A 22,812-nucleotide genomic window follows, 5' to 3' on the forward strand; every position below is an offset into this window, starting at 1 on the left:
GGAATATATAATGTGCACAAGAGTTCTGTGGTGGGAGTAAAAGGGTTAATGTCCAAGTAGAAACAATTAAAGCTGTCCAGGTGTGCAGGTAGTGAAACTGAAAATAATCAAGCCAGGTTTGCAGGTAGTGAGCTGAAAATAAACAAGCCAGGTATACAAGTAGTGAACTGAAGCACAGGATATCTGCAGGCTCAGGCACTCAGGTATGGGCAAGGGTGATGGAGGAAGCGGGGTAGTCCAGTGGGAGCTAGGAGCTGACAGGCAGACTGGCAGACAGCGAATTCACAGGAACAGGAAAGCACAGAGAACTCCCTCTCAGCTAGGCTGAGATACACGTTGCACTGGCAAAGAAGGAAGGCACTGACCCTTCCTAAATACCCCATGCCGTGCTGTTACTGGCCGGAGGGAACATGTGACTCACCAGGATTGGCCAGCCGCATCACATGGCCAGAAGGCAAGATGGCGGCGCCCATGCCAAATGGAACGGAGACACCGCCAGGCCTCACCAGCGCAGAGTGACAACAGGGCCGCACAACAACGCGTGCTGCCAAAACCCCCTGCCAGACACCAGCTCCGCCACCAGACAGCCCGCGCCACAACGACCTCACAGGTAACACCTGCCTAGCGCCATGCTGATATACCCTGGCCGTGACATCGGGATCCCGTACCCAACCCACTGTGAGTGACTGTCTACGTCTATCAATGGCCAGCCTGCTGATTGGCTCAGAGATAGTCATTCAAAGCCAATCAAAGGTCTGTTTCCTTCTGCAGCAGCCGTTGATTGGCTGGCGGGGCTCCAAGTGCAGGAACACACTCGTGTCACATTCGGCATCAGTACTGTATGTATAGTATGTACATATATAGCTCTGCTATGTCCGTCTGTTAGGTTTGTTATTTTCTTACCTAAGGATGCTACTTAAGAGGACTAATCTTCACCTAGGATGCTACTGGACAAGGGGACGAACCAACACAAGAGACAAGTTAAGTATGTAGTGTGAGTGCGAGCGAGTGAATGAGTGACTGCATGTATAATAAAAGAATAAAATATTTAGTATGTGTACAGTATACTGTCATTATTTTTATATTTCTCTTACATGGAGACTATAGGTACCAGCGGGCCCTTAATGCCCCTCATGTTGTGCACTTGTGGTTCTATGAAGTACCGGCATGCAGGGGAGGCTGTGGCATTACCCACTCACTAGTGGAGCCTGGTGTTGGTTCTAAAAATACGGGACCCCTGCTCAAAGTTTTCTGCATATTTTTAGGACGAGGGCCAGATCCAAGAGCCCGGTGCTGGGTCAATAAATACGGGGGACCCCTGCACATTTTTTTCACTGTATTTTTTGAACCAAGGCTGGCTTAAAAGAGCCTTGGACTTGTTAGGCTTGGGAGAGGGGACCCAACATCATTATTTTTTTAATTAACACTTTAAAGGCTTTTTTTACACAGAAGCATACACGGATCTCACTAATCTATATTTGCTTCTGATAAACACGCTACTGGAATTTGTGAATTCATGTGTGATTATGGGTCAATACAAGTGAAGTCGCACACACCAGAACATGGTGAGTATCACCATCAAATGCCAGCCAAATACACTCTTTAGTAAATTTGTGATTTACTGTGGAAAATGTTCAGATGAAGAGATGTGATTAGAGATCACACACCAATATGAATCTTAGTATATTTCCCCCTTAGTATAAGATCTGAGTGGACTTTGCAGTCTGAGTCAGATGCTGCTATAAGAGGACCTTCCAAAGCAAGGGATAAATGGCCTGCTTCGTTACGGATTGCAACTGCAATTGCAATAGCGATTACTCGATAGTATGCTAATCCACTGCGATCGCTATGTGGATGCAGCACAACATAAGTACCGTATCTGGACGGCAGTGTGCCCTGTGCTGCACTGCCACCCCTCGCATTCCCCTCCACCCCCTCCTCCCTCTGAGTGCTTACCTATTTCCACCTGGGGTTGGGTGGAGGGTGGGTAACTTCTTCGGCGTCGCTCTGCGAGTTCCAAGCAGCACTGCAGGAGGTCTCTCTACAGACCTCCGGAGCCGGACAGGTTGCGGCTGGTGACATTGGATGCTACCGCCCTGTGCGGAGGTACCAGCCGCAGCACCCTCCCTACGGCTGTGATAAGTACAGCCACTTTACCTTACACACATTCATAATCCTTAGCAAGACCGCAAAACCATTTATAACATCGAGTACCATCGCAGCCTCACGCACTGACCAGTGAGGAGCGCAGAACCGAAGCTGTGTAGGTGGTAAAAGCAGGAGTCAGTAGGATAAGAAAACAAGTGCCAACTAAATCCTAAGTGAAGTTCTGTGACAGTGCACTCAAAGTGAAACATGGGGGGGGTTTGGGACACACGGGGAGGGAGTTGTGTGCAGCTGTGTTTGGAGGTGTCCAGCCTCTCTACTTGTCATAGATAGAAGGAGTGAATCAGCACTGTAATGCGGGGGGGGGGGGGAGGGGGGGGTGATTGAAATACTGGTGGTGTTTAATGTGTGTAGAGAGAGAAAAATATATAAAAGAGGGCCTATCACCACCCCCATTGCAGTGCTATCCCACTCCTTCTATATAGATCCTCAGTGGGATTTAAATATTCCTCTCCCTTACCCTGGTGTGTCTGGTTGAAAAGTGGATATGTTCTCCATATACATTTGTGGTCCAGTAATCGGGGCAGAGTGTAAAGATATTTCTTCAGTGTTACAGCCAGTGCAGCACAGACATTTCTTTACTACTCTACACAAAGGCCTGCTTGTTCTGCATCTGTACCCATTGTTGTAATTGCATGCTCAACAAGTGACCTTTGTGTGTGTGTGTGTGTGTGTGTGTGTGTGTGTGTGTGTGTGTGTGTATAAGGTACAGTATGTGTGATGTGTACGTGTGTGTATGTGCAAATATGTATGTATGTGTATATATGTGTGCTATATTTCTCTGTATATATATATATATATATAAGCATGTGTGTGTGTGAATATGTAATTGAGGAGGTGGGGACTGAATTGCCCAAAGTCAGAGATGAAATAAGACTGTTTAATAGCAGCCATCTTGATACCTTGACCACTGATAATACTGAGAGTTCGTTGGTGAAATTGCAAGAACAGACTAACAGTTATCAGAGGAACCTTATTACGTTTAAACATAAAAAAATAGCTACTGTTAATTCTGACTATACTAACCCCCAAGTCTTTCGGTGGCTTAGGGGCGATAATTTTTCTAGATGCCCAGGTGGCACCCCAAAATATACGGTTCCTGCTAGATTTGATATGTCACCTTCCCAATCAAATTCTGAAAGTGAATCGAGTAACCAACGTCCTCCTAGTGGAGTTGTTTTAGGCAGAGGCCAAGGCCTAGGTTCCAGACGGGCCCCCGATACCCAAGCAGGTGCAGGGGTACACAAGAAAATGGGGAAGGGGGCGACAGAAGAACTAGAGCCTATTTATAATCTCTCTAGTAGATCACTTACTCAGGCTGAAACAGAGGTCCTCTCACTTGGTCTTTCTTTTGTACCTACGGTACAACACGATAAATTTAATTGGTCTATAGATCATTATAAATTTGGACGTAAATTACATCTTCGTGAATATTTCTCAAACTCTAGTGAAATGAACACCATTAGCAAATTTAAAAATCCCAGCTCGTTTGATCCTCAGTCAAGTAACGCCAGTATCAAGACTTTTTTACGACTAGTGGAACATGATATGTCCATCTCCGATGTTTCCAAAAGATATGACAATTTGACTTATGTACGAGACAAGCATTACATGGATTGATACATGATGAGTCACTGGTGATACGTCAGGCTGATAAGGGTGGGGCCGTTGTGGTACAAGACTGGTACGACTATGACCGGGTGTGCTTCGCCAGTTGAGTGATACACATACTTAGACCAAGGTGGCTACCAATCCAATGTATAAGATCAAAGGTAGGGTTGATCGGGTAGTTAGTAGGGCAGTGCAAAATAGGTGGATTGATGAAAGTGTGGCAGCCTATTTAACAGTTCCACATCCTATATGCCCGATTATCTACCTACTACCCAAAATACACAAGACATTGGTCGACCCGCCAGGGCGTCCAATTATATCTGCTAGGGGCTCTGCGCTTCAGCCCCTAGCGATTTTTGTTGATGGGTTTCTCCAACCGCGTGTAGTTGCAATGGAGAGTTATTTACGTGATACAACTGATTTGCTTGACAAAATTTTGTTACTGAATGATCTTACTGATGTGATGTGGTTGGCCACCTTGGATGTATCATCCCTTTATATCGTGATACCACACCAGGATGGTATTGAGGCGGTCAGAACCAGTCTTGGTAGTGGTACGCATGTGGGACCTCCAATTGAGTTCCTATGTGAGCTAATTGATCTTGTACTTGGTTCTAATAATTTTTTCTACTGTGGTGATTATTATATTCAATTGTTGGGCACGGCGATGGGGTCGAATCTGGACCCATCGTATGCCAATCTGTACATGCAGCAGTATGAAAATAAATATATTTTGGGCCATTTTGGCCCAAAGATTGTTTGTTATGAAAGGTATATTGACAATCTGTTTTTGATTTGGAGGGGTACCGATGTTGAATTTTTCAACATGGTTTCTGCCCTCAATGCAATCGATGGCCCCATACGCTTCACCACTAATTTAGATAAATATACTATAAATTTCCTTGACGTGACCATTTCACATCATGGTACAGGTGTGAGCTCAACCCTATATCGCAAATCTACAGGCCGTAATACATTGCTGCATGCATCTTGCCATCACATAAGCAACCTGTAGGAGTCACTCCCCATATCACAATTTCTACGTGTTCTAAGAAATAATACATCTCAGGATGTGTCTGAAATACAATTGTTGGAGATGCGTGACAGATTCCTCGCACGAGGGTACTCACCGACAGTAGTAAATAGATGTTTGTCAAAGGCACGCCAGCGTCATTTACAAATTACCACCAAAAGAAATATTAACCCGTCAAGAATGATATACCCTGCTACCTACGATTTGGCTGCTAAGGCTACAAATAAGGCCATCAGATGTCATTGGTCCATTATCACCACTGATCCAGCTCTTAAAAGTATTAACAAACAACCACCCTTGATGGCGTACCGCCGTGGTCCCAATTTGCGCCAACTACTATGCAATAACCGAAGGTGACAGAGACACATTGGTTGTCTATTTGTCGACCCAGCTGCTACAGGTGTCCTTACTGTATTACGTGTCGATCCATGGCCACGGGGACTCATTTCTCCCATCCCCACAGTGGGAAGAATATAGCAATTTGCCATCAGTTATATTGCACTTTGGACTTTGTTATCTATATTTTGATGTGCCCGTGCGGTCTCTATTATGTCAGGATGACAACAAGACCGTTTAGGGACCATATGGCTAACCACCGATCGACAATTCGAGCTGCTTTACAAACAAAGCACTCTGATAAGCCAGTGGCCAAACACTTTGCGGCACTTGGTCACCCTGCGGCTTCATTGAATTGCATGCTAATAGATCATGTACCCCCACCGAGTCGTGGTGGTGATAGGGAGCTTCTCCTGAAGAAAATGAAGGCCAGATGGATATTCAAGTTGGACACTGTGGCACCAAGAGGCCTGAATGAATATCACCCTTATAGCATTTTTTTGTGGTGAAGTGCATGTATATGTGGGTACATGTGTATTCGTGTACATGTATGTGCATATATATGTTTTCCATGATGATGAGTTCTCTATGATATGTACATGCACAAATATGTGATATTCGTGTACATGTGGAATACTTAGCTATGCTGGCACACATTGTTTATTTATTTTTCTGGGTTTTTGTGTTTTTTCAAACAGTTATTTATTATGATTATTGTAATATATGTTTAGTGTATGTTCTTGTCAATAGGTATATCCTTGTCCTTTATTACCTATTTGTGTAGTCACTTATGGATGTCAGGATTAGATCTACATCAGCTCTATTTCCAGTGTTGTTTCAGCAGTCAGATCTGTGGCTGTGTTGTTGCTATTTGACAGTACTAGCAGCGTTTGTGCGTTGCCTAGCAACTGTGCATGGCTAGCCGCGTAATTTCCAGTTGGGATGTGTTCCAATCTGTGGAGCGCAAGGCTCTCCGGTTTGCGGCGCCATTTACAGTATGCTTTATGGTTACTATGTACTAGAGTGCTGCTGCTGACACTCTTGTTGATGGCCATAGATTTCTGATTGTTAACACTAGCAGTATTGGCTTTAGCACGCTGTCTAGCAACCAAGTGTGGCTGGCCGCGTCACTTCCAGTTGGGGTGCGTTCCACGCGGTTCCACGCAGTGGAACGCATGGCACTTCCGGTTCGTAGCGCCACGTGCTTTGCATGTTTGGGGACAGTATGAGCCACAGACACTATGTGTCAGAGCTGCTGCCGATAAAACTTGATGGTGGCCATGCATTTTTGATTGTAAGTACTGGCATTAGCCACAACTGATTTGTTGTATTATGTATATGCTCCTACTTCCGGGTATTGTGTTGGGGGTGGTGCTTAACTAATTGGGGTGGCTATTTAGGTGACTGGAGGGTCATTGGGCTATGGACTTCTTTGGTTAAGGTAGCATTGTGGTGGTTCACTTGTCTTGACAAAGGTCCTTTGGGGACCGAAATGTTGACTAAAGTCATGTACTTTGTAAGTGATAAATTGGAGATTTTTTCTACTGATTGGTGAGTGCCCATTTTTTTTATTTGCACTTTGGACTTTGCGGCCTGTAGTGGAGCACCCTGGATAATACACTCTGAATTGTGAGTGCAGCATACTGGACTATGTGTATATAACTATGTGTATATATATATTATATATATATATATATATATATATATATAGGATAATGAAAAAAAAAGCACTCAGAGTCAGTAGTCACCAAAATCCACATATATATAGTCAAACGTTTTTGGGGTCACAGCCCCGTCCTCAGGACAAAATACATACAACAATATTTTATAATTTATTGTTGTATGTATTTTGTTCTGAGGACGGGCCTATGACCCCGAAAACATTTGACTATATATACGTGGATTTTGGTGACTATTGACTCTAAGTGACAGTTTTTTCATTATCCTGGATTTTCTGTTACTTGTGCACTGGAGCAAGTTGTTTGGTTTATTTGAGTGCTATATATATACAGTGTATATATATTTTTTTATATTACATTGTGGTGAGAGGGGTGGTCTCTCACCTGAGTTGCCCACATTCTGGTGGGATCAGCAGGGAAATATATACTAAAGTGCGGGTTTTCTGAATTGGAGATGTTGCCCATAGCAACCAATCAGATTCTACTTACCATTTATCTAGCAGCTTCTAGAAGAAAATAGCTAGAATCTGACTGGTTGCTATGGGCAATATCTCCACTTCTAAAAACCCACACTTTAGTTAATATACCCCTAAGGGAGAAGAAAACAAGACCAGCATATTCTGCAGCTACAGCAGCAGTTTGGAACTTCGGGTTTTCACGGCTGCACAGCTCAAAGTGGAAATATGGAATTCCGGGTTTTCTATGTCACCCAGAGCCAGCATGAAATCAGCAGCAGAGGAGGATTCTGAACCCCCCATTCACCTAGTCTTCCATGCACTGATGCCGGCAAGCAGCCAATTAGTAGGCCTAAGTGGCTGTAGTGCCAGGGACAAAGGGCTATGCTGCGAGAGCATGGCTGATTGTTGCTGCAAGCCACTGCAGTGGACTGACAAGCAAGAGGAGTGCTGGGATCTTTTATGTTCATTTGATTATTTTCTGTATGTACCTGTGCTTCCCTCTTCAAGAAGTCTGTTACCCGGATAAAACGCGTTGGAGACTTCTCTCACCTTTCATGAACTTACCATTGTTTTACCTGATAAGCCATTTTTATATACTTCATGTGATGTGTTATGTACAGTATATTATTAATTAATTTATTTTTTTAACCACTTAACGGGCAAATTCTTTTCCCAAAAACAGCTCCGAAATTGTCGGGTTTTTTATGATTGAATTAGGTCAAGAACATCTAGTTAAAACTTATTCAACACAATTTTATTAAAGAAAATCTTTTTTTTTCTGTTTTTTTTTTCTATTTTGAAACATAGGGCCTGATTCAGAGCCGGACGCAATTAGCGCTCGCTCGTCCAGAAAATAGGGGTGGCTATTCAAATGAACCGTTCGCTGTTTGCGGTCTGTTCACGCCTCTAGGTCTGAACGAGCGTACAAAACTTGCGGTCGTTTTTTGGGAAACTACGCCCCCTGGCTGCTCGCATCCTACGTCCTGTCCGCTATTTATTAGATTAATCGAGTACATCGAACAGGGTATGAACTGCTCGCTATTCTTGTGGTTGGTTTTTGCTACCACAATTTTGCGAGCAGTTCTGGCTTAAAAAAAACCCAGTGACGTGGTCAATGACGCTGCTGTTTTAAATATGCACACCCATAAAACGCCCGTTTTGACCTTTAAGCACGCCTGCGATCGGATCTCCACTCCCCATTTTCAAGCACCTTCCCCTGTTACCACCCACATACGCCTCTTTCTGTCACTCAAATTAGCAGGCATTCGCTATTTTGCGAGCACATGAATTTCGGCCGCACTGACTGGTTCACGCATGCGTATAACGATCCATACGAATGCGCAGTTGGGCAAACATCGCTCAGAGCGAACGAGCTGCCGCTTACGAGTGGCTCTGAATCAGGCCCATAGTACACTGTATACCATAAAATAGCTATTTTTTTTCAAATTCATGAACTTGAACTTTAAACACTTTTAAACTATTTAAGACTTATATAAAACTCATGTAACAGTAATTTTCAGTGTAATGGAACATTTAGACATTTTTTTCAGTATGAAAGTCTTTGAAACAAGGCACAGCACAAAGTCCAACGTCGCACTCTATGCAGTAGAATCGTGTCTCTTTGCATATTTTTTTGCCACTTTCATCTCTCTTAGAGCAGCAAACAGCACATTTTCTGGCTGCATTGTCTTTTTCTGTAGTAGGGACATACTCTGGGAAGTGCCTCTCTGTTAGCTGTAAGCGGTTTGGGCTAGGTGGTGGCCGGCCACGTTTTGTTGTGCAGGTCTCTGCTGTGTGGTGATTCTCTATTAGCTCCAGCCTAAATTGTAGGTGGGTTTTACCACCTTCATTTTTTTTAAACAGGATGTAAACATTCCAAATTGCTTGGTCTAATAGGTGGGTAAATATTTTGATATAAAATTTCTTACCCCTTTTACGGCTTATGGGATAATTAGTAATGTGCTGGTCTGCACGGTCTACCCCACCCATTGTCAAATTAGAATCAATAACAGCCTGTGGTTTGATTTTGGTTGTGTAGGATTTTTCAATTTCTACAAGTTCTATGTTGTGGACTGTAGATATGATACAGACATCTTTTTTTTATCTCTCCACCTCATCACACACACTTTTCCCCGTTGAAAGCCTACAATATCTCCCTTTTGCAGTTTTTTCTTCTTCAGTGCTTCAGGGGCATCTTTTCAGGTCAGTCCGATAGGTCAGCAATATATCGGCCAATAGAGGGGATGTATAAAAATTGTCTGTTGTGAAGCAATATCCCTTATTGAGTAAGGGTTTCAATAGACTCATTACTGTTTGCACAGATAATGGTAAACTTTGGTATTATGTGTCCACTATAGTCCCTTTGCCTGTATATATAATGCTGGTGGCAAATGTATCCTGATTTTGCTTCACACAGCATGTACATTTTTATTCCAAATCTGGATATTTAACTTGGAATATACTGCTTCCACCCCAGTCTGCCTTTGTACAGCAGTAGACCTTCATCAACGGAGATGTCTCTGTCACAGCTATAGACACTTGAGGCTCCTGGGAAGAGTCAGGCTTACTAGGAAATATAAACTGAGGTGGTTTTAGGAATGACTTTTTCATGAAATATCACTGACACAAAATAAAAGTAAATAGAAGAACAAGAATTCAAGAACAAAAACTGTATGGCAAAGTTCCACATTAAATCTCAATAACACAAAGTTCATGACATGCACTAACAGGTGCAGGGGAATGCCCCTGTGAGAAACAAAGTTCAAAGTACACATTGAACTGGTGTGGGGTGGAACCCCGAGTTCAACACAAGGCTAGGGCCTCAGGATAGAATGGAGGTCAATAACAGGGTTGAGCCCTGTATCGTGACGGAGGTCCGGAACAATGTTGATCCCTGAGATGTAACAAGATCCGGAATGAGGTTAAGCCCTGAGATGTAATGAGGATCCGGAACAGGGTTGAGCCCTGAGACGTGATGAGGGTCCGGAATGCGGTTGAGCCCTGAGATGTGATGAGGGTCCAGAACTGGGTTGAGCCCTGAGATGTGACGAGGGTCCGGAACAGGGTTGAGCCCTGAGATGTGATGAGGGTCCGGAACATGGTTGAGTCCTGCGATGTGATGAAGGCCTGGAGCTCGGTTGAGCCCTGCGGCAGGATGAAGGTCCGGAGCAGGGTTGAGCCCTGCGGGGTAATGAAGGTCCGGAGTGGGGTTGAGCCCTGAGGCATAATGCAGTCCTGGTAGGATAGACTGTAACAGTGCAGTTGACAACTGTAGAAGAAGTAACCCCAGTGTCCGTATGAGTCAATAATAACAAGTAAACCAAATAGTGTAGCGTAGAATGGAATAGCAGTAATAGAGCAGGATAACAACGGAAAAACAATGGCAATGCTGAGCTCTGTAGTGCAGCTGATAACATGTATCAGAACTTGAACCGGAACACGAGCAGGAATGTAGCGAGGTCCACAGCATACACCAGGCACAGCGGGGATCTGGCAGAGTTTAAGGAAGACCTGAAAGTAACGTTGCACAGACATAGTTGAGGCATATGAGGCATAGTTAGTAACGGGTTTATACTAGAGGTCTGTGATCCATAGGAAGTTCAGAACATGTGACCCAAATAGAATCAGGTTTGGAATAATAAGCAATCAAGGAATCCAACAACCTGACGACACCTAAGAAACAGATGATCACTTTAACACTCTGTACACTGGATGTGATGAGCGCCAGTAACAAGGATAGATCCTCCAACGACCACAGTGGAACTTTCGGCAAGTGTAGTTTGTCTTTATGTACTGAAATAGTTAAAGTCCTGACAGTCTCGTTCTGGGGTCAGTAGTTCAGAAAACCTCTTGGACAAGTAGGACTAAACAAGCCATATTTTCTGGTGTTTGGGGTTGGGATGGGCTTTTTCTTCAGCCTGATTATCTACAAAATGTAGGAATTTTTTCAGTAAGATAAACCATCTGTGGGACATTATTGATGCAAAAAATGGTGTCGCCAGGGCATTCCTCTTAGACCAGTACCACTCCAGCAGAGGTTTTTGTATCAAGCCTTGCAGCACTAGCAGAGATAAGAATACCAGTATTTCTGCAGCCCTTGTTGGGACCCAATCATTGCTTCTTGAAAACTGGCGTGGTGTTGCACCGTTCAGCATACCGATTTGTTTCCACAGTAATCAATTCGACCAAGTGTAGGTCAAAAAACAATTTGAAATATCCCAGAATTCCACTTTCTATTGTCACTTGGTGTTCACCCATGAAGGGAAATTGTGGTGGCGCTGGACCACAGTTTTGCGCGTATAGAGCGCAAAATTGGCGCCCCTCCTCTTGATCTTGCTCTTCATGAGTGGCATCAAAAAGTAGTTATTCTTCATCACTGGAATACATGTCACTTCCAGAATCTGTATCACTGGTGGACATCGCTGCACTCTTATTGTAGATGATACATGGATAATGGTTTTCACCGTACTTTGATGATCACAGTTTTTATAACTTTTTTATAATTGTGTCAGTCACTGTAATATCTAACAATTGTATCCTTATCTCAATCACTGATGTCTATCTCTCTCTCTCCTCAGCTACACTATCACAGGACTCTCAACAATATGGCCCTCATTCAGAGCCGTACGCTCTGAGCAGAGCGCACGCTCTGAATGAGGGCCGCCCTCCATAATTATGGAGCGTCCTCCTGGACGCTCGTATAGCTGTGGGTCACCACCCACAGCCTATACGAGTGTGCAGTTTGATGGCCGCAATGGTCGTGACCATCGCGACCATCGAAACTGCGAGCCGGAGCCTGCGGTTGAGGTTTTCAACCGCAAGGCCCGGAGTGATTTTGGCTCTATCAGAGCCAAAATCACTCCCACTGACATCACTAGTGATGTCAGTGGGCCGGCTTCTGACGGTAGGCGTTCCCTTGGGAACGCCCCCGTCAAGAGGCACGCCCCCGGCACGCCCACCAAAGGGGGCGTGCTGTCAATCAACATCGACAGCACGCCCCGTTTGATCAGACACAACGAGCGAAGGACTTTCCTTCGCTCGTCACGTTTGGCGCATGCGCACGACGGAGCTCCCGCCGTCGTGCGCATGCACAGTGCACAACATTGACCCACTTGTGAGTGGACAGCCGCTTGCGAGTGGGTCTGAATCAGGCCCTATGTCACCAATATCATGAGGTGAATAATCCTCATAGGTTTGTCCACCCCTGTTGCTGGGAAGATATGGAGAGGTAGGAGTGAACAATCCTTAGGATTGCCCACCCCTGTTGTTTGGAAGAGAAGAAGGAGGAGAAGTGTGTGTAGGTATGAATTGGGCATACTTCAGGGGCCATCATACAGTATGATCTGTGTGGGTCAAGGATGAGCAGTACACACTTCAGGGGCCAGCATATGATCTGTGTCAGTCAGGAATGAGCAGCACACTTCAAGAGCACCAAATATTCTGTAAGCAGGGGAGAAGGGATGGATCGGGGATAAATCACTGTAACCTGCCAATGGCCGTCCTTCTCTTTTTTAGAGCGGCCTCCTGGCTGCTCACATAGCTGTGGGTGACCACCCACAGCTTATGCGAGTGGCCAAAAAGATGGTCGCGATGGTCAAGACCATTGCGACCATCGGCTTGCGATGAGACCCTTGTGGTAGGGTCTCGTTGCCGTAAGCCCTGGAGTGCTTTCGGCTCTATCAGAGCCAAGAGCACTCCCACTGACATCACTTGTGATGTCAGTGGGGCCGGCCCCAGATGGTAGGCGTTCCCATGGGAACGCCTACCTTGGCCGTCGCTATCCGGGTCTCGCGCATGCGCACGACTGAGCCGGCTCCCTCGTGCGCCTGCGCACTGGGCCAACATCGACCCGCTTGCAAGCGCTCAGCGCTCGCGAGCGGGTCTGAATCAGGCCCAGAGTTTCCAGTCTCTGAATTTCCCCGGCAGTGCAGCATCATGGTTACACAGGAGCACAGGCTTCATTCATTCTAATAACCCGGCGTCTGTGAGGAGCAGCGCCAGGTCTAAACCAGGGGGGGGCAGCAGCTGTGTATGTGTTCATTACCCCGGCATCTGCGAGTAGCCACGCTGGGGTTACACAGGAGCACAGGCTCCATTCAGTCTTATAACCCGGCGTCTGCGTGGAGCAGCGCCAGGTCTAATCAGGGGGCCAGCGGCTATATATTCATTACCACAGGAGCACAGGCTCCTTTCATAGCAACAGCCCGGCATCTGCAAGGAGCAGCGCCGAGCTGATCAGTGAAGAGGGGAGCGAGTGGCTGGGAGGGAGCAGGCAGAGGCTGCACGGGGCTTACATAGGAGCAGAGGCTCCATTTAGTTCACTAACCCGGCATCTGCCAGGAGCAGCACCGGGTGTGTGCGTAGAGGGGAGCAGGCGCCGGGCTGGCTGATCCCTGTGCCCAGCAGTGATCAGCAGAAATGATTAGAAAATGTAGTTGCAGAGGGACCGTGGAGGTCCCTCTGGGGCTGGTGGCTGCAGGAACATTCTCCTCCAACAGCCACCCACAGGGCATTTCTGACTAGTTGTATCAGATCAGATACGACCAAGTCAGGGAAAGCCCAGTCTGGTATGGTCGTATCTGATACGACCGTGCCAGGCAAGTGGTTAAAAAAAATGTCCAATGCATGTTGACTTATTGTCTACTCCACCTCTTATGTCTAGATATTGTCTTATTAAATTGCTCTTTTAGCTCAAAGTAATTGTGTATCCATTTTTTGCATATTTATATATATTAATAGGTGATAGTATTGCTGCACAAAATGATAGGTGCTGTGAAATTCTAGTATGCACCTTTTTTGCACAATGCACTGATATAAACAATTATTTTTATCATTGTTTTAGATACTTAAGGGTATATTGTTGCATTTACTAATGTATACATAAACATGGTGCACTTTAAAAGCATTAAGAAAAGTCTATTATGTACTACTTTTTTTGCATGATGCACTCTATGGTATGAATGTACTATAATTTTCGAATACACAAAATACCAAAGATTATTAGAGTTTTATCACATTTTTTGCACATTAGCACATATTGCACTTTGAAATAATTACCTTATTACATGGAATTGAATATTCCTTTTTGTATACACATAAAATATACAAGACATTGGGCGCTCAAATGCAGATTTAATTATTGTATGTTTCCGTCAGCAACAGATCTCCAGTGTTGCACTTCTGATTGAGCCGACACCTTTATTGCTGGGGAGTGCTGTATACAGGTAGCTCACCATCTATACAGGTTTTCTTTCCCATTGGTCTCTGGGCCTGATTCAGATCCGGTCGCAAGCACTGAGCGCTCGCAACCGGGTCGATAGTGGCTGGCTCCGTTGTCCGCATGCGCGAGACCCGGCTAGCGACGGGAAATCCGTCGATCCTTGTCTTGCAACAAAGGGGGCGAGCTGTCGGTGTTAAGTGACAGCTCGCCCCCTTTGGTGGATGGACCGGGGGGTGGCTGCCCAAACGGAGGCGTTCCCATGTGAACGCCTGCCATTTGGGGGCGGCCCCACTGACATCATGAGTGATGTTAGTGGACAGATTCCGGCTCTGTTAGAGCCGAAATCTCTCTGGGACTTGCGGCCACGACACCCTACCACAACGGTCTCATCGCAAGCCCGATGGTCGCGATGGTCTTGACCATCGTGACCATCATCCTGGCCGCTCGCTATAGCTGTGGGTGGTCACCCACAGCTATGCGAGCTTCCAGGAGGCCGCACAAAAAAAAAATGCCCTGATTCAGAGCGAGTGCTCTTTCAGAGCGTCCGGCTCTGAATCAGGGCCTCTATACACTAATTTGTGTATACAATTATACAATTATTTTTTATAAATCAGTGTAAGAGTTTCTACCTCTTTTGGTGCTGCAATTTTCCATCTCCATATATATATTTATGTATATATAAGGGTGTGTGCTATCTACCCTATATAAGGGCGTTATACATATTGAGGTGTGATATTATTTTATATCAATACAACTACGAATTCTTTCTGGCTGTATACTGTTGATTGAAAAAGATTTTATGTATAATAAATATTTTTATATTAATGGTGGCCTTTGGGCCTTCTTTGGGTGTATTCTTGGTGCAAGGGTTTATTTTTAGATATTTATCTCCTTAAGAAGATAAGGAGTTTTTCTTCATATTAAGAAAATCCAATTGTATGGGAGAAAAGCCACACTGAAGTTTTTAGTATACATAAAGTGCACAAGTCGGCCGTAGGATCCATCTCTTCTTAGAATTTATAATACTGCAAATTGGATTACGAGCTTATTTTATATTGGACTTTTTTTTATATATTTAATTGAAGTGAACAATTCGTTATTTGTTTTCTTTGGGGCACATCTTCTATACTACTCTATAAAATATTGTGTTCTAGCCCCTACTAACAGGGGGATTGTTTTAGACGTTTTGTATCCATTTATTATATACTAATAAAGCTGAGCGCAGGTTAAGGGCATTTCTTTGTGTGTATATATATATATATATATATATATATATCCCCACTGTCATATTTCTGCATTTACCCCTGAACCTGTTTCACCTCTCCAGTCATACGGACTTTAGAGGTGATATAGTTGTATATGTATGTATTTTTTGGAGCGCATTTACAATACAGAAAGCATATTTTACACTAACAGAACAGATGTAAGTAATATTCTGCATGAGGCCGAGAGTGTCTCTCACCAATGAGGAGAAAGACCCATCATTGTCAGACCGAGATTGCATCCCAACCTTTCAGATGGTCAAAGAGTGGCAGTTGAGTCTTAGGGGGTCTATTTACTAAGCCTTGGATGGAGATAAAGTACCAGCTCCTAACTGCCATGTCACAGGCTGTGTTTGAAAAATGGCAGTTAGGAGCTGATTGGCTGGTACTTTATCTCCATCCACTTTATCTCTCTCCAAAGCTTAGTAAATAGACCCCATATTAATTGGAGGAGGTGTGGCCAGTGCTTTGTGGGTGTGGCCAGTAACATGTAGGAGTGTACATTCCTAAACTATCAGCCCCAATGTCTCCCTAAATACATATAAGCAGAAAAATTGCATAATTTTGTGAGGAAAATACAAACACAATTTTATTACTTCTGATTTATGGATGACCATGTGGCCAGCTGGGTGACTGATCATCATGCTGTCATTATGATTGGCCTAGTTTTATGTGGAAGCCTGGGGCTGTAGTCCCATCTGCCGAATTGTTAATCTGGGCCTGCTTGTCCCACTCTATGATTTCCAGCCTAGTAGTAAGGGCTGATGTAATATATACATATGCAGAGCTGGAGCTACCACTGTACCCAGCAGCCGCACACAGAGAAGGCACCAATCATTATTCACAGGGCCATAGCTAGGGTAGTGTGGCCGGTGCCATCGCACAGGGCACCACAGGTCAAGGGGCGCTGTTTGGGCCTGTCAAATTTCTGTTTATTATCATTCTTGCTTGTAGCTTCCTCTTATTTCATCCCCAGCATCTCCTGGCCTTTCCTATCTCTTCCCTTGCCCTTCCCCATGAAGCCATGGCCCTTTTTTGGATGCATTATGTCCCTTTGAAAAATGAGGGGGGCACCAATGCTCTTTCTGGCACAGGGCACCAAAAAGTCTAGTTACGGCTCTGATTATTCATCACACATCTGCCTGGCACAGTGACTACACGTTACTCACCATAGACAGGGTCACAGAGGCTTGTTCTTGTGGTTTCTCTGTCTGTATTTGCACTGTGTAATCACCGCTGTCTGTTATATGGAGATCTGAGATCAGTAATGAGCCATTAGGTAAAGGCCTGGCCCGAGGGAAGTACTGAGGCCCAGGAATTAGTGAGGGAGTAACATCAGGAATATATGTGAGGATTTGATCCCCAGCACTGGTGTTTAGTCCTTTATACCAAGTGACAGACACAATACTCCCAGTGATCTCAGTAACACTCAGGGTGACAGATTCCTGGATCACTGGATACTGAGGGATCAGCTGAATATTAATCATCCCACTAGTCAAATCCATCCACAGACTGAGGAGAGCTGAAAGAGAAACAAACATATATCAGGTAATAGAATGCTTGCCTACCCTCCCAAATTCCGCGGGAGCCTCCCGAATTGAGGTGGGAGCTCCCGCTACCCCGCAAACTAGATGTAATCCCCCGCTTTCCTCACAGCACTGCAGAAAGTCCGGACTGCGCATGCGCGAGTCCAGATGTAGACGCAGGGTCAGGGAGTCCGTTTACTACAGAGAGATCCCTCCTGGGTCCACCCCTGCACAGAGCAGCTGACTCACCAGCCAAAGTTCACACAGACTACTGGGAGAGACTGATGCTCCCAGCATTCTCTGCCCAGCCATTCCCGAGGAGGACACATGGAGGAGGAGCTGATGCTGAGCTGTCTGAGCCCGAGGAGGACACATGGAGGAGGAGCTGATGCTGAGCTGTCTGAGCCCGAGGAGGACACATGGATGAGGAGCTGATGCTGAGCTGTCTGAGCCCGAGGAGGACACATGGAGGAGGAGCTGATGCTGAGCTGTCTGAGCCCGAGGAGGACACATGGAGGAGGAGCTGATGCTGAGCTGTCTGAGCCCGAGGAGAACACATGGAGGAGGAGCTGATGCTGAGCTGTCTGAGCCGAGGAGAACACATGGAGGAGGAGCTGATGCTGAGCTGTCTGAGCCCGAGGAGGACACATGGAGGAGGAGCTGATGCTGAGCTGTCTGAGCCCGAGGAGGACACATGGAGGAGGAGCTGATGCTGAGCTGTCTGAGCCCGAGGAGGACACATGGAGGAGGAGCTGATGCTGAGCTGTCTGAGCCCGAGGAGCTGTGTGTGAGTGTTTCACAATTCAGAGGTTGAGCCAAAAAAATCTCCTTTATATCTGTTGTGGTCAGTGTCAGTGCTGCAGGAGAGGTGAGGTGAGGGGAATGTGTGTGTGTGTGCATGTTTGTGGATGGTGGAATCTATTAATGTGAATGTTTATGTGTGTGTGGGGGATCTGATAATGTTAATGTGGTAGGGGGAGATCTAGTAATGTCAGTGTGGCAGAGAAGAGACATATTAATGTCAGTGGGGGGGCTAGGGTGTCAGCATATAGTAAGATGTGTTATTATATTTGTGTGGTCATCTATTGAAGAATTTTAATTAGAATCGTTGTGGGGGAACAGATTCTTATTTTGTCCACATTTCCTTTTGCAAGGCCCTCTTATGCCCGTGTCTATGGGAATGTACTGACATAGGGCCTAATTCAGAGCCACTCGTAAGCGGCAGCTCGTTCGCTCCGAGCGATGTTTGCCCAACTGCGCATGCGTACGGATCGCTATACGCGTGCGCGAACCAGTCAGTGCGGTCAAAATTCATGTGTTCGCAAAATAGCGAATGCCTGCTATTTTGAGTGACAGAATGAGGCGTATGTGGGTGGTAACAGGGGAAGGTGCTTGAAAACGGGGAGTGGAAATCCGATCGCAGGCGTGCTTAAAGGTCAAAACGGGCGTTTTAAGGGAGTGCATAATTAATCCAGCAGCGTCATTGACCACGTCACTTGTTTTTTTTTAACTCAGAACTGCTCGCAAAATAGTGGTTGAAAAAACCAACCACAAGAATAGCGAGCAGTTCATACGCTGGTCGATGTACTCGATTAATCTAATAAATAGCGGACATGACGTATGGTGCGAGCGGCCAGGGGGCGTATTTTTCAAATTTACGTTCGCATGTTTTGCTCGCTCGTTCAGACTTAGAAGCGTGAACAGTCCGCAAAGTGCGAACGGTTCATTTGAATAGCCACCCCTTTTTAGAAAACGAACGACCGCAAATAGCCAATGGCTCTGAATGAGGGCCATAATTTGCCTCCATGTCAGCAATACAGAATATTTTGGTATCACATGCCAAGTATTTACATAAAGTAATTGTAATTTAATTTGGTCCAGAACACACCCAATTGGCAACAGATACGCCCATAGGTGGATCTAGACACGCCTTTTGGGTGGTGTCAGACATCTAGCGCCGCACTTTTTACTATAGTGTGTAATCTCCCTGAAACTACTTTTCAAAAGTAGGCAAATATGGGTAATAGGCAAAGTCAGATGTTACCAAGGCTTGTACAAATACAATATAATATAATACTGCATGATTACATTTGTTGATAAATAAGGACATTTCAGAGTGATTTATACAGTTATGTTGTTATTAGCCTTGTGTCATTGTATAATGCCAAAGGTTTAATACAGGGAAGGGAATTCCTAGTGACTGGCTAGAAGTAATTGATTGTCTACTGCTTTTAGTGATATATTTTTGATGCTATATAACCACATGTAGGGGCTGAGTTGGGTACAATGCTGATGTTTTTTTGCGACTGTGCATCCGTCTAAATCTCTAAAGTTGCACCGCGTATGCGTCACTTGGTCTCTGGGCCTGATTCAGAGCTGAACGCTCTGACCAGAACGCTCACTCTCAATCAGGGCCCTCCTCCCTCAACTTGGAGCGGCCTCCTGGCCGCTCGCATAGCTGTGGGTGACCACCCACAGCATATGCGAGCGTCCATGATGATGGTCGCGATGGTCTTGACCATCGCAACCATCGGGCTTGCTACGGAGACCCTGCAGTAGGGTCTCGCTGCCGCAAGCCCTGGAGTGATTTTGGTTCTATCAGAGCCAAAATCACTCCCACTGACATCACTAATGATGTCAGTGGGGCCGGCTTCAGACGGTAGGCGTTCCCATGGGAAGCCCATCGCTCGCCGGGTCTCGCGCATGCGCACGATGGAGCTCCCTCCATCGTGCGCATGCGCAGTAGGGCACAATCGACCCGCTTGCGAGCGTCCTGCGCTTGTGAGCGGGTCTGAATCAGGCCCTCTGTGCAGTGTGCACAGAGATGCAGGATAAATTGAGATGCATAGACTCTGGAAAATGATAGGTGTTCCTGGGCGGTGACTGGGAGGTGGCTATGCAGATGCACAAAGATCTTCCATCTGATAGGCATGTTATGGGAGCATTGGCGTATCTATAATGGATGCAGGGTGTGCGCTGCACACAGGCCCCGGGGTGCAGGGGGGCCCACACTGAACATCTTGCACTCATATAAAAATTATATTTACCTCTCCAGAGGAGTACCACGTTGACCAGTTCTATAGAATTTAATCACCAGGAAAATGACGCTGTGGACATTTTCCCAGTGATTTGCACATATTCAGTAAAGATGTCCCCAGAAATAAGTCACGGACGCCATGTTCCCGGAAACCTGCGCATGTGCAGTAGACTCAGGCACAAAGCCACAGTCTACTGCTCTGCTGAAGAGGAGAGGGCCCATAAGGCTGCACACAGGCCCCTGTATGGGAGTTTTGCGGGCATGTTGCAGGGGTGTACTCTGGTCCTGATTCAGAGATGGATGCTGTTAGCATCCTTGGATGCAGCAGCGGCGCTACCACTAGGCAGCTGTAGAGAGCTACCACAGGTGTCGTCACCTAAGGAGGCCACTGTTGAGGCCGCCTATCAAACAAATGAGGGATTTCTCTGAAACAGACTCCTTTTTTCGATGATGCCTACGACTGCCACAGGTCTTATTAGCTGGGACCGACACTATCTCCTCATTTCTTCCCTGCTTTTGGCCTCAATGGCAATTTCATGTGTTCTGTGAAAAAGCCAGCACAGCTTTTGATTCTGGTCCCCTGCTCAATTTGTGCTACAGTAGCTTTTCTGTGTGATAGGACCAGACAGGCTAGCCTTCATCCCACATGCGCATTAATAAGCCTTGGCGCATATGACCATGTTGCTGGTTTACTGTCTGTCCTTCCTTGGACCACTTCTGGTAAGTTCTAAGCACTGCATACTGGAAGAGCTGCCGTTTTAGAAATGCTCTGACCTAGTCGTCTAAACATCACAATTTGACGCTTGTCAAAGTTACTGAGATTCTAATGCTTGTTCATTTTTCCTACTTCAAAGTTCGGGGTCTATTCTGATCATTTTTATGCCCGATATGTAAAAGGGTGATGCTTTTCCTAGCAAGACACGGCTACTAAAAGCATTGCCCTTTTAAATATTGGGCATAGTCATAAATATGATCAGAAACACCCGGATTTACAACCAGACACTTTGTAAATAAACCCCATCAACTTCAAGAACTGACGGCTCACTTGTTGCCTAATATACTCCACCCATTGACAGGTACCATTGTAACAAGATAATTAATGTTATTCACCTGTAAGGTTATGGCTGATATATATAAATGTGTGTGTGTGCAGATATGTCTGTGCAGCTGTATATATGTGTCTGTACAATAGTGTCGGTGTAAAAAAAAATATATAAATATATATATGTGTGTGTGTTTGTGAAACTTTTTGTGTAGCTGTATATATGTGTCTGTGTATATATGTGTCTTTAACTGTTGGCATGAATATAGGTTGTGCACCTGCACACCCCTTAGCACCGGAGAGCTCAGCAACACCAAAAGACCCGGAAGACCACGGAAAACAACTGTGGTGGATGACAGAAGAATTATTTCCCGGTGCGTTCTTTCTTTTTAAGAATGTTCCAAACAGTTGATTTGGCCACACCTAATGTTTTTGCTATCTCTCTGATGGGTTTGTTTTAATTTTTCAGCCTAATGATGGCTTGCTTCACTGATAGTGTCAGCTCTTTGGATCTCATATTGAGAGTCGACAGCAACTGATTCCAAATGCAAATGTCACACCTAGAATCAACTCCAGACCTTTTACCTGCTTAACTGATAATGAAATAACAAGGGAATAGCCCACACCTGTCCATGAAATAGCTTTTGAGTTGATAGTCCCATTACTTTTGGCCCCTTAAAAAGTGGGAGGCACATATAGAAACCGTTGTCATTCCTACACCGTTCACCTGATTTGGATGTAATTACCCTCAATTAAATCTGAAAGTCTGCAGTTAAAGCACATCTTGTTTGTTTCATTTCAAAGCCATTGTGGTGGTGAATAGAGGCCAAAATATGAAAATTCTGTCAATGTCCCAATATTTATGCACCTGACTGTATCTGCGCTGGGAAACCATTTCAGTGATGTATCACGATAACTGGAATAGGGGTTATGACAACTATATTAATACCAAAGATGGAGAACTAATTGTACTTATGGACCACCAATCCACCATGCAGATGTGCCTGGGATTTGTACAGAGATGCCCACAAACAGTCCCTGACCAAAAGAGGCCCACAAAGTGCTTGCGAGAGCATGGGTTTCACTAGCCAACCCCCGATACGTCCAATAATCATTCACCAACTGTCAACTGTCCCATCACCACTCTAATCTCACTTGCCTCCATCTAATATCTTAATTCTAGTAATGATACTTAATTTAAGTTCAGTCTTTACTTGAACCACTGCTGTGTGAACTTTCATGCTGAATTTCCTGCCTCTCCTAAGAGAGAGGCTTTATATTTTATTTTACAATTCCAATTCCAACTTTCCCATGCACTCTGGCCCAAGATCTCTGATCCCATTGTGTACTGTGATCTATAGTTCTACTCTTCCTCCACGCCTGCCCTGCTGAGATAACTTTCCAGATCAATGAATAGCATATACAGGGCAGTGCAAATATAAT

The 22,812-nt window shown here is 45.2% G+C and overlaps 1 pseudogene; it reads right to left on the reverse strand.

Annotated features, from left to right (window-relative positions):
* The window catches only part of LOC148474281 (cell adhesion molecule CEACAM5-like), a 662,360-nt pseudogene that overhangs the window by 513,199 nt on the left and 126,349 nt on the right, over positions 1 to 22,812 (reverse strand).

The sequence above is a fragment of the Taudactylus pleione genome, unplaced genomic scaffold, assembly GCF_031769625.1.
Source record: "Taudactylus pleione unplaced genomic scaffold, aTauple2 ptg000855l, whole genome shotgun sequence".
Lineage (NCBI taxonomy): Eukaryota > Metazoa > Chordata > Amphibia > Anura > Myobatrachidae > Taudactylus > Taudactylus pleione.